Source organism: Oncorhynchus masou, unplaced genomic scaffold, assembly GCF_036934945.1.
Source record: "Oncorhynchus masou masou isolate Uvic2021 unplaced genomic scaffold, UVic_Omas_1.1 unplaced_scaffold_781, whole genome shotgun sequence".
In the NCBI taxonomy this organism is placed as follows: domain Eukaryota; kingdom Metazoa; phylum Chordata; class Actinopteri; order Salmoniformes; family Salmonidae; genus Oncorhynchus; species Oncorhynchus masou.
The window spans coordinates 266,147-279,727 of NW_027014279.1; the positions used below are offsets into that span (position 1 = coordinate 266,147).

General features: G+C 39.8%; 1 long non-coding RNA gene across 1 annotated transcript; it reads left to right on the plus strand.

Moving 5' to 3' along the window:
* The first annotated feature begins 270 nt into the window (after positions 1 to 270).
* On the plus strand, positions 271 to 6,112 carry LOC135537446 (uncharacterized). The gene is made up of 3 exons (XR_010455218.1): positions 271 to 480; positions 1,265 to 1,354; positions 6,003 to 6,112. It is a non-coding gene; the product is annotated as an uncharacterized LOC135537446 (long non-coding RNA).
* The last annotated feature ends 7,469 nt before the right edge of the window (positions 6,113 to 13,581 follow it).

The window sequence follows — 13,581 nt, forward strand, 5'->3', positions numbered from 1 at the left end:
ATTAGATAGTTGATGTGTTTAGTTTTCTGTCCCTACAAAGAGTGTTTTTGGTGAAGGATTTTACAGCAGTGTGGGAATAACAAATGAAATACCTATGGAAAAGAGACCAATTTGTTTATTTTCCACTCCAACCAGCCTTGTTAAAATGTCATCTACAACGACACACTGGCGAAGCAATTTCAAGGAACGTTTCCCTGAATACCACTGTGGGGTTGGTAGCAGCCTTTAGCCTGCTGTATAGTTCAGGAAAACAAACAGTTCCCAAATAATAGTTGGAGCGGGAGCCTAGCTGCAGTGACGAACCGACGTGCGTAGGGCGGTGTTCTCGCGTAAAGAAAAGCGTGCGTGTGGCTGTGGTACATCTGGAATAGTGCTTCTAGTATCTACAGCGGGATCTGTGCACTAGCTGGGATCGCTTCAACTCCTTCAACTCATTGACACTCATTTTTAAAGGGAAATTTACCACAGCCGTTGCTTTCTGTAAGTTGATACAATATGGAATCTTAATTTACCGTTTTTTCTTCTTTTTTCTTTCAAAGGATGAATATCCCGATAGTTTTATTGATTTCATTTCTCCTCCTCCCACTAACGGAATGTATCCGCTTTATTCTTGGAGTTTAATCAAGTTGGATTTATTTATTTTCATCTGATTGGCCCACAGCTGCGTTTTCATCAATTATTCGAATTTATTTTTAATAATTGTAATCGAATAGTTTTTGGGGGGAGTTTGTAGAATTCTTGAACGACTCATCGTTTCATTTTGTCTAGTAAATAACGGTCCACTCCAGACAGGCGCACAACCGAGCTGCGTTGGTGGAGTTCTCCACAGGCATATCGAGCTGTTTTGATCATGCATTGATTTGCATTTCGTTTTATATCTCAACTCGGCTACTCACTTGTCGTTTCAAAACGTCTATGGAAACTTTCTAAGTAGAGTGCGACTGTTGTTGATTATATATTTTATTTTTTCCCACTGCTGCATGAATAATATTGAATAATGAATAATATTGATGTACGTGTTTAATTGGTTGTAAATATTTTACATTGTTGGGACATTCCTCTAACTCCGTGCTTTTATCCACTCCAATGTTACGGGATTCATACTTTTCAATTTGAAGTAAACATTTGGGTTTGATGAGTAATTGTGGAAATGGCGCCACCTGGTGTCAATATGAAGCACCACTTCAAATAATTGATGCTGAATCAGTACGGTAGACCTCTGGTCTGATAACTGTGGTTCCTGTGTGTTTGTCCCCACGTGCAGATCTATCAGAAAATGCTGCTCATCCTGCTCGGAGTGCTCATCTTGCACCTCATCATCCTGGTCTTACTGTTTGTCTCAACAATTGCCAATGTGAGTAACTATGATATTGTTGTCTATACCCTACTATAATAGAATGTGAGTAACTATGATATTGTTGTCTATACCCTACTATAATACAATGTGAGTAACTATGATATTGTTGTCTATACCCTACTATAATACAATGTGAGTAACTATGATATTGTTGTCTATACCCTACTATAATAGAATGTGAGTAACTATGATATTGTTGTCTATACCCTACTATAATACAATGTGAGTAGCTATGATATTGCTGCCTACTGTACTATAGCACTGTGTGTGTGTGTGTGTGTGTGTGTGTGTGTGTGTGTGTGTGTGTGTGTGTGTGTGTGTGTGTGTGTGTGTGTGTGTGTGTGTGTGTCAGTGTAGTCAATAGGGGCTATCCAGGCTTGTTTAACCATCTGGGACAGGGCAGGGTCGCTTCAATTAACTGATGTGTCAGATCTGGGTTCAAATATTTCAGCATTTGACTGAACCTGAATCACGCCAGATGGGTGTGGTTGCTTGCACTTTTGGGACTACACTATATAATGTGATTGGTTCCATTGTGTCTAGACAAGCTGGATCAAGCAAAAGTTTTAGAAAGTAAACAAATACTATTTGAACCTGTGTGTGGTGATGGGTGTATGTAGTTTTACAATGGACCTGGGAACCAGTTGTCCTACTTTTAGCGGGCTATGCACATGTTGTGGTGGTGGTGGTGGGAGGGGGGTTCTTGTGAGTGGGTGGCCCAATGGATCTTTGGGATCAATTATTTGCCCAAAAATATCTGAATTGGGCTGCCTGTGTAAACACACCCTTTGCGTGTGAGTTGAGTGTTCTGTGTTTTATTTAGTGTTCTGTGTTTTAAGGCTGTATCATAGATGTATCTGGGTGTTCTGTGTTTTAAGGCTGTTAGATGTGTCTGTGTTTTAAGGCTGTATCATAGATGTGTCTGGGTGTTCTGTGTTTTAAGGCTGTGTCATAGATGTGTCTGGGTGTTCTGTGTTTTAAGGCTGTATCATAGATGTGTCTGGGTGTTCTGTGTTTTAAATACAGACTATAGACCCCTTTCTGTGTTTCCAAACATTGCTGCACACAAGGTGGTGGCAGAACAAGGCAGAATTGGTATAGAACAGCAGCAGAACAAGGCAGAATTGGTATAGAACAACAGCAAAACAAGCCTGAATTACATGATGCTTACGAGTGCATTTCACACTCCCTTGGGATTAGAATTGGATTTTAAGACTCGTATGAATGTCCTGCTTAATATAATGTTTGTGTCCTTGTCGCTTATCAACTGCTTTACACTTTACAAAACACTTCAACTTCAACCAGTAAAATAGCTCTTTGGCTTTGCAAAAGATTATATCAATGAGCGTTAGCATTCTAGCTAACAACTGCTTAGCGACAAAAGATCATTGTAAGCAGCTGAGAACCCAAATAAGTGATCTTGCTTAGAAGTAATTATCACGTATATCTGGGCTATGTTGAATGGGCGTAGATGGAGATGGCTTTCTTACTGCAGCCAAGTGCATCTGTGTGTGATATCAGTGTGTCGTCTACTGAAACAGAGTCTATGGATGTGGCTGGGTGTTCTATGCGTAATGCTGTGTTGTGTTGTGGGTGTGTCGTTTATATTCATTGTGTTGTGTTGTGGGTGCGTCGTTTATATTCATTGTGTTGTGTTGTGGGTGCGTCGTTTATATTCATTGTGTTGTGTTGTGGGTGCGTCGTTTATATTCGTTGTGTTGTGTTGTGGGTGCGTCGTTTATATTCATTGTGTTGTGTTGTGGGTGCGTCGTTTGTATTCATTGTGTTGTGTTGTGGGTGCGTAGTTTGTATTCATTGTGTTGTGTTGTGGGTGCGTCGTTTATATTCATTGTGTTGTGTTGTGGGTGCGTGTTGTTTATTTTCGTTGTGTTGTGTTGTGGGTGCGTCGTTTATATTCATTGTGCTGTGTTGTGGGTGCGTCATTTATATTCATTGTGTTGTGTTGTGGGTGTGTCGTTTATATTCATTGTGTTGTGTTGTGGGTGCGTCGTTTATATTCATTGTGTTGTGTTGTGGGTGTTTTCATTGTGTTGTGGGTGTGTTGTTTATATTCATTCTGTTGTGGGTGTGTCATTTACATTCATTCATTGTGTTGTGTTGTGGGTGTGTCGTTTATATTCATTGTGTAAGTGTTTGGGTGTGTCGCTTTATATTCATTGTGTTGTTTATTTTCATTGTGTTGTGTTGTGTTGTGTCGTTTATATTTCCGGAAGTTGTGTTGTGTTGTGTCGTCATTGTGTTGTGGGTGTGTCGTTTATATTCATTGTGTTGTTTATTTTCATTGTGTTGTGTTGTGGGTGTGTTGTTTACATTCATTGTGTTGTGTTGTGGGTGTGTTTTTCATGGTAGTGTTGTGGGTGCAGGCCTTATATTCATTGTGTTGTGGGTGTGTCATTTATATTCATTCTGTTGTGGGTGTGTCGTTTACATTCGTTGTGTTATGTTGTGTCGTTTATATTCATTGTGATGTGGGTGTGTCGTTTATATTCATTGTGTTGTTTATTTTCATTGTGTTGTGTTGTGGGTGTGTCGTTTACAATTCATTGTGTTGTGTTGTTATTTTCATTGTGTTGTGGGTGTGTCGTTTATATTCATTGTGTTGTGGGTGTGTCGTTTATATTCATTGTGTTGTGTTGTTTATATTCATTGTGTTGTGGGTGTGTCATTTACATTCATTGTGTTGTGTTATGGGTGTGTCGTTTATATTCATTGTGTTGTGTTGTGGGTATGTCGTTTATTTTCATTGTGTTGTGGGTGTGTTGTTTATATTCATTCTGTTGTGGGTGTGTCGTTTATATTCATTGTGTTGTGTTGTGGGTGTGTCGTTTATATTCATTGTGTTGTGTTGTGGGTGTGTCGTTTATATTCATTGTGTTGTGTTGTGGGTGTGTCATTTACATTCATTGTGTTGTGTTGTGGGTGTGTTGTTTATATTCATTGTGTTGTGTTGGGGTGTGTCAGGACATTCATTGTGTTGTGTTGTGGGTGTGTCGTTTATATTCATTGTGTTGTGTTGTGGGTGTGTCATTTATATTCATTGTGTTGTGGGTGTGTCGTTTACATTCATTGTGTTGTGGTGTGGGTGTGTCATTTACATTCATTGTGTTGTGTTGTGGGTGTGTCGTTTATATTCATTGTGTTGTGTTGTGGGTGTGTCGTTTATATTCATTGTGTTGTGGGTGTGTCGTTTACATTCATTGTGTTGTGGGTGTGTCGTTTATATTCATTGTGTTGTGTTGTGGGTGTGAGAAGATATTCATTGTGTTGTGTTGGGTGTGTCGTTTATATCCATTGTGTTGTGTTGTGGGTGTGTCGTTTATTTTCATTGTGTTGTGTTGTGGGTGTGTCGTTTACATGCATTGTGTTGTGTTGTGGGTGTGTCGTTTATTTTCATTGTGTTGTGTTGTGGGTGTGTCGTTTACATGCATTGTGTTGTGTTGTGGGTGTGTCGTTTATTTGCATTGTGTTGTGTTGTTTATATTCATTGTGTTGTGGGTGTGTCATTTACATTCATTGTGTTGTGTTGTGGGTGTGTCGTTTACATTCATTGTGTTGTGTTGTGGGTGTGCTGTTTATATTCATTGTGTTGTGGGTGTGTCGTTTACATTCATTGTGTTGTGGGTGTGTCATTTACATGCATTGTGTTGTGGGTGTGTCGTTTACATTCGTTGTGTTGTGGGTGTGTCATTTACATTCATTGTGTTGTGGGTGTGTCATTTACATTCATTGTGTTGTGATGTGGGTGTGTCGTTATATTCATTGTGTTGTGGGTGTGTCGTTTACATGCATTGTGTTGTGTTGTGGGTGTGTCGTTTACATGCATTGTGTTGTGGGTGTGTCATTTACATGCATTGTGTTGTGGGTGTGTCATTTACATGCATTGTGTTGTGTTGTGGGTGTGTCGTTATATTCATTGTGTTGTGGGTGTGTCGTTTACATGCATTGTGTTGTGTTGTGGGTGTGTCGTTTACATGCATTGTGTTGTGGGTGTGTCGTTTACATGCATTGTGTTGTGGGTGTGTCGTTTACATTCATTGTGTTGTGTTGTGGGTGTGTTGTTTACATGCATTGTGTTGTGGGTGTGTCGTTTACATTCATTGTGTTGTGTTGTGGGTGTGTCGTTTACATCCATTGTGTTGTGTTGTGGGTGTGTCGTTTACATGCATTGTGTTGTGTTGTGTCGTTTACATGCATTGTGTTGTGTTGTGTCGTTTACATGCATTGTTTTGTGTTGTGTCGTTTACATGCATTGTGTTGTGTTGTGTCGTTTACATGCATTGTGTTGTGTTGTGTGTGTTCGTTTACATGCATTGTGTTGTGTTGTGTTGTGTCGTTTACATGCATTGTGTTGTGTTGTGTGTCCTTACATGCATTGTGTTGTGTTGTGTCGTTTACATGCATTGTGTTGTGTTGTGTCGTTTACATGCATTGTGTTGTGTTGTGTTGTTTACATGCATTGTGTTGTGTTGTGTCGTTTACATGCATTGTGTTGTGTTGTGTCGTTTACATGCATTGTGTTGTGTTGTGTTGTGTCGTTTACATGCATTGTGTTGTGTTGTGGGTGTGTTGTTTATATCCATTGTGTTGTGGGTGTGTCGTTTACATGCATTGTGTTGTGTTTCAGGCCTGGACTGTAGGAGGAACCAAGAGCACTGATCTGTGGTACAGCTGTCTCACTACTGACGCAGGACATCACTGCAGTTCTGCCAGCAACGAAGGTTTGTCCAAGACACTAGTACCAGAGATGGTGGATGAAGAGCATGTTTTACTCAGACCGTTGACCATTGAAAGAAATGGACACGGTTCCTGTCTGTCTAAGTGCCTCTCCTCTACTGCATGAGCAGGCTTTTCCCACATGAGCTCACGATTCCTCTATAATATCTGTCATGCTGACTGTTCCTCCATAATATCTGTCATGCTGACTGACTGTTCCTCTATAATATCTGGCATGCTGACTGTTTCTCTATAATATCTGGCATGCTGACTGTTCCTCTATAATATCTGTCATGCTTACTGACTGTTCCTCCATAATATCTGTCATGCTGACTGACTGTTCCTCCATAATATCTGTCATGCTGACTGACTGTTCCTCTATAATATCTGTCATGCTGACTGTTTCCTCCATAATATCTGTCATGCTGACTGACTGTTCCTCTATAATATCTGTCATGCTGACTGTTCCTCTATAATATCTGTCATGCTTACTGACTGTTCCTCCATAATATCTGTCATGCTGACTGACTGTTCCTCCATAATATCTGTCATGCTGACTGACTGTTCCTCCATAATATCTGTCATGCTGACTGTTCCTCTATAATATCTGTCATGCTGACTGACTGTTCCTCCATAATATCTGGCATGCTGACTGACTGTTCCTCCATAATATCTGTAATGCTGACTGACTGTTCCTCCATAATATCTGTCATGCTGACTGTTTCCTCTATAATATCTGTCATGCTGACTGACTGTTCCTCTATAATATCTGTCATGCTGACTGTTCCTCTATAATATCTGTCATGCTGACTGACTGTTCCTCTATAATATCTGTCATGCTGACTGTTCCTCTATAATATCTGTCATGCTGACTGACTGTTCCTCTATAATATCTGTCATGCTGACTGACTGTTCCTCCATAATATCTGTCATGCTGACTGACTGTTCCTCCATAATATCTGTTCATGCTGACTGACTGTTCCTCCATAATATCTGTCATGCTGACTGACTGTTCCTCCATAATATCTGTCATGCTGACTGTTCCTCCATAATATCTGTCATGCTGACTGACTGTTCCTCTATAATATCTGGCATGCTGACTGACTGTTCCTCCTTAATATCTGGCATGCTGAATGACTGTTCCTCCATAATATCTGTCTTGCTGACTGTTCCTCCATAATATCTGTCATGCTGACTGACTGTTCCTCTATAATATCTGGCATGCTGACTGACTGTTCCTCCATAATATCTGTCTTGCTGACTGTTCCTCCATAATATCTGTCATGCTGACTGTTCCTCCATAATATCTGTCTTGCTGACTGTTCCTCTATAATATCTGTCATGCTGACTGTTCCTCTATAATATCTGGCATGCTGACTGACTGTTCCTCCATAATATCTGGCATGCTGACTGACTGTTCCTCCATAATATCTGGCATGCTGACTGACTGTTCCTCCATAATATCTGGCATGCTGACTGACTGTTCCTCCATAATATCTGTCATGCTGACTGACTGTTCCTCTATAATATCTGGCATGCTGACTGACTGTTCCTCCATAATATCTGGCATGCTGACTGTTCCTCCATAATATCTGGCATGCTGACTGTTCCTCCATAATATATGTCATGCTGACTGACTGTTCCTCTATAATATCTGGCATGCTGACTGACTGTTCCTCCATAATATCTGTCATGCTGACTGTTCCTCCATAATATCTGGCATGCTGACTGTTCCTCCATAATATCTGCTGCTGACTGACTGTTCCTCCATAATATCTGGCATGCTGACTGTTCCTCTATAATATCTGGCATGCTGACTGACTGTTCCTCTATAATATCTGGCATGCTGACTGACTGTTCCTCCATAATATCTGGCATGCTGACTGTTCCTCTATAATATCTGTCATGCTGACTGACTGTTCCTCCATAATATCTGCATGCTGACTGACTGTTCCTCTATAATATCTGGCATGCTGACTGACTGTTCCTCCATAATATCTGTCATGCTGACTGACTGTTCCTCCATAATATCTGGCATGCTGACTGTTCCTCTATAATATCTGTCATGCTGACTGACTGTTCCTCCATAATATCTGGCATGCTGACTGTTCCTCTATAATATCTGTCATGCTGACTGTTCCTCTATAATATCTGTCATGCTGACTGTTCCTCTATAATATCTGTCATGCTGACTGTTCCTCTATAATATCTGGCATGCTGACTGACTGTTCCTCCATAATATCTGGCATGCTGACTGTTCCTCCATAATATCTGTTGCTGACTGTTTCCTCTATAATATCTGTCATGCTGACTGTTCCTCTATAATATCTGGCATGCTGACTGTTCCTCCATAATATCTTTTATGCTGACTGACTGTTCCTCCATAATATCTGTCATGCTGACTGTTCCTCTATAATATCTGTCATGCTGACTGACTGTTTCTCCATAATATCTATCATGCTGACTGACTGTTCCTCCATATTATATGTCATGCTGACTGTTCCTCCATAATATCTGTCATGCTGACTGTTCCTCCATAATATCTGTCATGCTGACGGACTGTTTCTCCATAATATCTGGCATGCTGACTGTTCCTCCATAATATCTCACACCAGATGGAAGGGCTTGCTCTGGTCTCCGACAAGAAAACATGAGCCAGTGAGATGTCAGGCCCTGGGGAACTCCCTCTGCCGGCCAATAAGTAGACCAGAGTGGCCCCGCCCCCACCAGACAACATGAGGGTGTGGGGTTTCTTGCTTTCTCTACCGTCTCTGGTAGCACTATCCACTATCCACCTAGAGGTCAAACAATCATTATCCACCTAGAGGTCAAACCATCATTATCCACCTAGAGGACAAACTATCACTATCTACCTAGAGGTCAAACTATCATTATCCACCTAGAGGTCAAACTATTATTATCCACCTAGAGGTCAAACAATCATTATCCACCTAGAGGTCAAACTATCATTATCCACCTAGAGGTCAAACTATCACAATCCAGCTAGATGCCAAACTATCATTATCTACCTAGAGGTTAAACTATCATTATCCAGCTAGAGGTCAAACTATCATTATCCAGCTAGAGGTCAAACTATTATTATCTACCTAGAGGTCAAACTATCATTATCTACCTAGAGGTCAAACTATCATTATCTACCTAGAGGTCAAACAATCATTATCCACCTAGAGGTCAAACTATCATTATCCACCTAGAGGTCAAACCATCATTATCCACCTAGAGGACAAACTATCACTATCTACCTAGAGGTCAAACTATCATTATCCACCTAGAGGTCAAACTATTATTATCCACCTAGAGGTCAAACAATCATTATCCACCTAGAGGTCAAACTATCATTATCCACCTAGAGGCCAAACTATCACTATCCAGCTAGAGGCCAAACTATCATTATCTACCTAGAGGTCAAACCATCACTATCTACCTAGAGATCAAACTATCATTATCCAGCTAGAGGTCAAACTATCATTATCTACCTAGAGGTCAAACTATCATTATCCACCTAGAGGTCAAACTATCATTATCCACCTAGAGGTCAAACAATCATTATCCACCTAGAGGACAAACTATCACTATCCAGCTAGAGGCCAAACTATCACTATATACCTAGGGATCAAACTATCATTATCCACCTAGAGGTCAAACTATTATTATCCACCTAGAGGTCAAACAATCATTATCCACCTAGAGGTCAAACTATCATTATCCACCTAGAGGTCAAACTATCATTATCCACCTAGAGGACAAACGATCACTATCCAGCTAGAGGCCAAACTATCATTATCTACCTAGAGGTCAAACTATCACTATCTACCTAGAGATCAAACTATCATTATCCAGCTAGAGGTCAAACTATCATTAGCTACCTAGAGGTCAAACAATCATTATCCACCTAGAGGTCAAACGATCATTATCCACCTAGAGGTCAAACAATCATTATCCACCTAGAGGACAAACTATCACTATCCAGCTAGAGGCCAAACTATCACTATCTAACTAGAGGTCAAACTATCACTATCTACCTAGAGGTCAAACTATCACTATCTACCTAGAGATCAAACTATCATTATCCAGCTAGAGGTCAAACTATCATTATCTACCTAGAGGTCAAACTATCATTATCCACCTAGAGGTCAAACTATCACTATCTACCTAGAGGACAAACTATCATTATCTACATAGAGGTCAAACTATCATTATCTACCTAGAGGACAAACTATCATTATCTACCTAGAGGACAAACTATCACTATCTACCTAGAGGACAAACTATCACTATCCAGCTAGAGTTCAAACTATCACCATCTACCTAGAGGTCAAACTATCACCATCTACCTAGAGGTCAAACTATTATTATCCACCTAGAGGTCAAACAATCATTATCCACCTAGAGGTCAAACTATTATTATCCACCTAGAGGTCAAACAATCATTATCCACCTAGAGGTCAAACTATCATTATCCACCTAGAGGTCAAACCATCATTATCCACCTAGAGGTCAAACAATCATTATCCACCTAGAGGTCAAACCATCATTATCCACCTAGAGGACAAACTATCACTATCTACCTAGAGGTCAAACTATCATTATCCACCTAGAGGTCAAACTATTATTATCCACCTAGAGGTCAAACAATCATTATCCAGCTAGTGGCCAAACTATCACTATCTACCTAGAGATCAAACTATCATTATCCAGCTAGAGGTCAAACTATCATTATCTACCTAGAGGTCAAACAATCATTATCCACCTAGAGGTCAAACAATCATTATCCACCTAGAGGTCAAACAATCACTATCCAGCTAGAGGTCAAACTATCATTATCTACCTAGATGTCAAACTATCATTATCCAGCTAGAGGTCAAACTATCATTATCCAGCTAGAGGTCAAACTATCATTATCCAGCTAGAGGTCAAACTATCATTATCTACCTAGAGGTCAAACTATCATTATCTACCTAGAGGTCAAACTATCATTATCTACCTAGAGGTCAAACTATCATTATCTACCTAGAGGTCAAACTATCATTATCTACCTAGAGGTCAAACTATCATTATCTACCTAGAGGACAAACTATCACTATCCAGCTAGAGGTCAAACTATCATCATCTACCTAGAGGTCAAACTATCATTATCTACCTAGAGGTCAAACTATCATTATCTACCTAGAGGTCAAACTATCATTATCTACCTAGAGGTCAAACTATCATTATCTACCTAGAGGTCAAACTATCATTATCTACCTAGAGGTCAAACTATCACTATCTACCTAGAGGTCAAACTATCATTATCCACCTAGAGGTCAAACTATTATTATCCACCTAGAGGTCAAACAATCATTATCCACCTAGAGGTCAAACTATCATTATCCACCTAGAGGTCAAACTATCATTATCCACCTAGAGGACAAACTATCACTATCCACCTAGAGGACAAACTATCACTATCCAGCTAGAGGCCAAACTATCACTATCTACCTAGAGGTCAAACTATCACTATCTACCTAGAGATCAAACTATCATTATCCAGCTAGAGGTCAAACTATCATTATCTACCTAGAGGTCAAACAATCATTATCCACCTAGAGGTCAAACTATCATTATCCACCTAGAGGTCAAACAATCATTATCCACCTAGAGGACAAACTATCACTATCCAGCTAGAGGCCAAACTATCACTATCTACCTAGAGGTCAAACTATCACTATCTACCTAGAGATCAAACTATCATTATCCACCTAGAGGTCAAACTATTATTATCCACCTAGAGGTCAAACAATCATTATCCACCTAGAGGTCAAACTATCACAATCCAGCTAGATGCCAAACTATCACTATCTACCTAGAGGTTAAACTATCATTATCCAGCTAGAGGTCACACTATCATTATCCAGCTAGAGGTCAAACTATCATTATCTACCTAGAGGTCAAACTATCATTATCTACCTAGAGGTCAAACTATCATTATCCAGCTAGAGGTCAAACAATCATTATCCACCTAGAGGTCAAACTATCATTATCCACCTAGAGGTCAAACCATCATTATCCACCTAGAGGACAAACTATCACTATCTACCTAGAGGTCAAACTATCATTATCCACCTAGAGGTCAAACTATCATTATCCACCTAGAGGTCAAACAATAATATCCACCTAGAGGTCAAACTATCATTATCTACCTAGAGGTCAAACTATCACTATCCAGCTAGAGGTCAAACTATCAGTATCTACCTAGAGGTCAAACTATCATTATCTACCTAGAGGTCAAACTATCATTATCTACCTAGAGGTCAAACTATCATTATCTACCTAGAGGTCAAACTATCATTATCTACCTAGAAGGACAAACTATCACTATCCAGCTAGAGGTCAAACTATCACCATCTACCTAGAGGTCAAACTATCATTATCTACCTAGAGGTCAAACTATCATTATCTACCTAGAGGTCAAACTATCATTATCTACCTAGAGGTCAAACTATCATTATCTACCTAGAGGTCAAACTATCATTATCTACCTAGAGGTCAAACTATCATTATCTACCTAGAGGTCAAACTATCATTATCTACCTAGAGGACAAACTATCACTATCTACCTAGAGGACAAACTATCACTATCCAGCTAGAGGTCAAACTATCACCATCTACCTAGAGGTCAAACTATCACCATCTACCTAGAGGTCAAACTATTATTATCCACCTAGAGGTCAAACAATCATTATCCACCTAGAGGTCAAACTATCATTATCCACCTAGAGGTCAAACCATCATTATCCACCTAGAGGTCAAACAATCATTATCCACCTAGAGGTCAAAACTATTATTATCCACCTAGAGGTCAAACAATCATTATCCACCTAGAGGTCAAACAATCACTATCCAGCTAGAGGTCAAACTATCATTATCTACCTAGAGGTCAAACTATTATTATCCACCTAGAGGTCAAACAATCATTATCCACCTAGAGGTCAAACAATCATTATCCACCTAGAGGTCAAACTATCATTATCCACCTAGAGGTCAAACCATCATTATCCACCTAGAGGTCAAACAATCATTATCCACCTAGAGGTCAAACCATCATTATCCACCTAGAGGACAAACTATCACTATCTACCTAGAGGTCAAACTATCACTATCCACCTAGAGGTCAAACTATTATTATCCACCTAGAGGTCAAACAATCATTATCCAGCTAGTGGCCAAACTATCATTATCTACCTAGAGGTCAAAACTATCACTATCTACCTAGAGATCAAACTATCACTATCCAGCTAGAGGTCAAACTATCATTATCTACCTAGAGGTCAAACTATCATTATCCACCTAGAGGTCAAACAATCATTATCCACCTAGAGGACAAACTATCACTATCCAGCTAGAGGCCAAACTATCACTATCTACCTAGAGGTCAAACTATCACTATCTACCTAGAGATCAAACTATCATTATCCAGCTAGAGGTCAAAC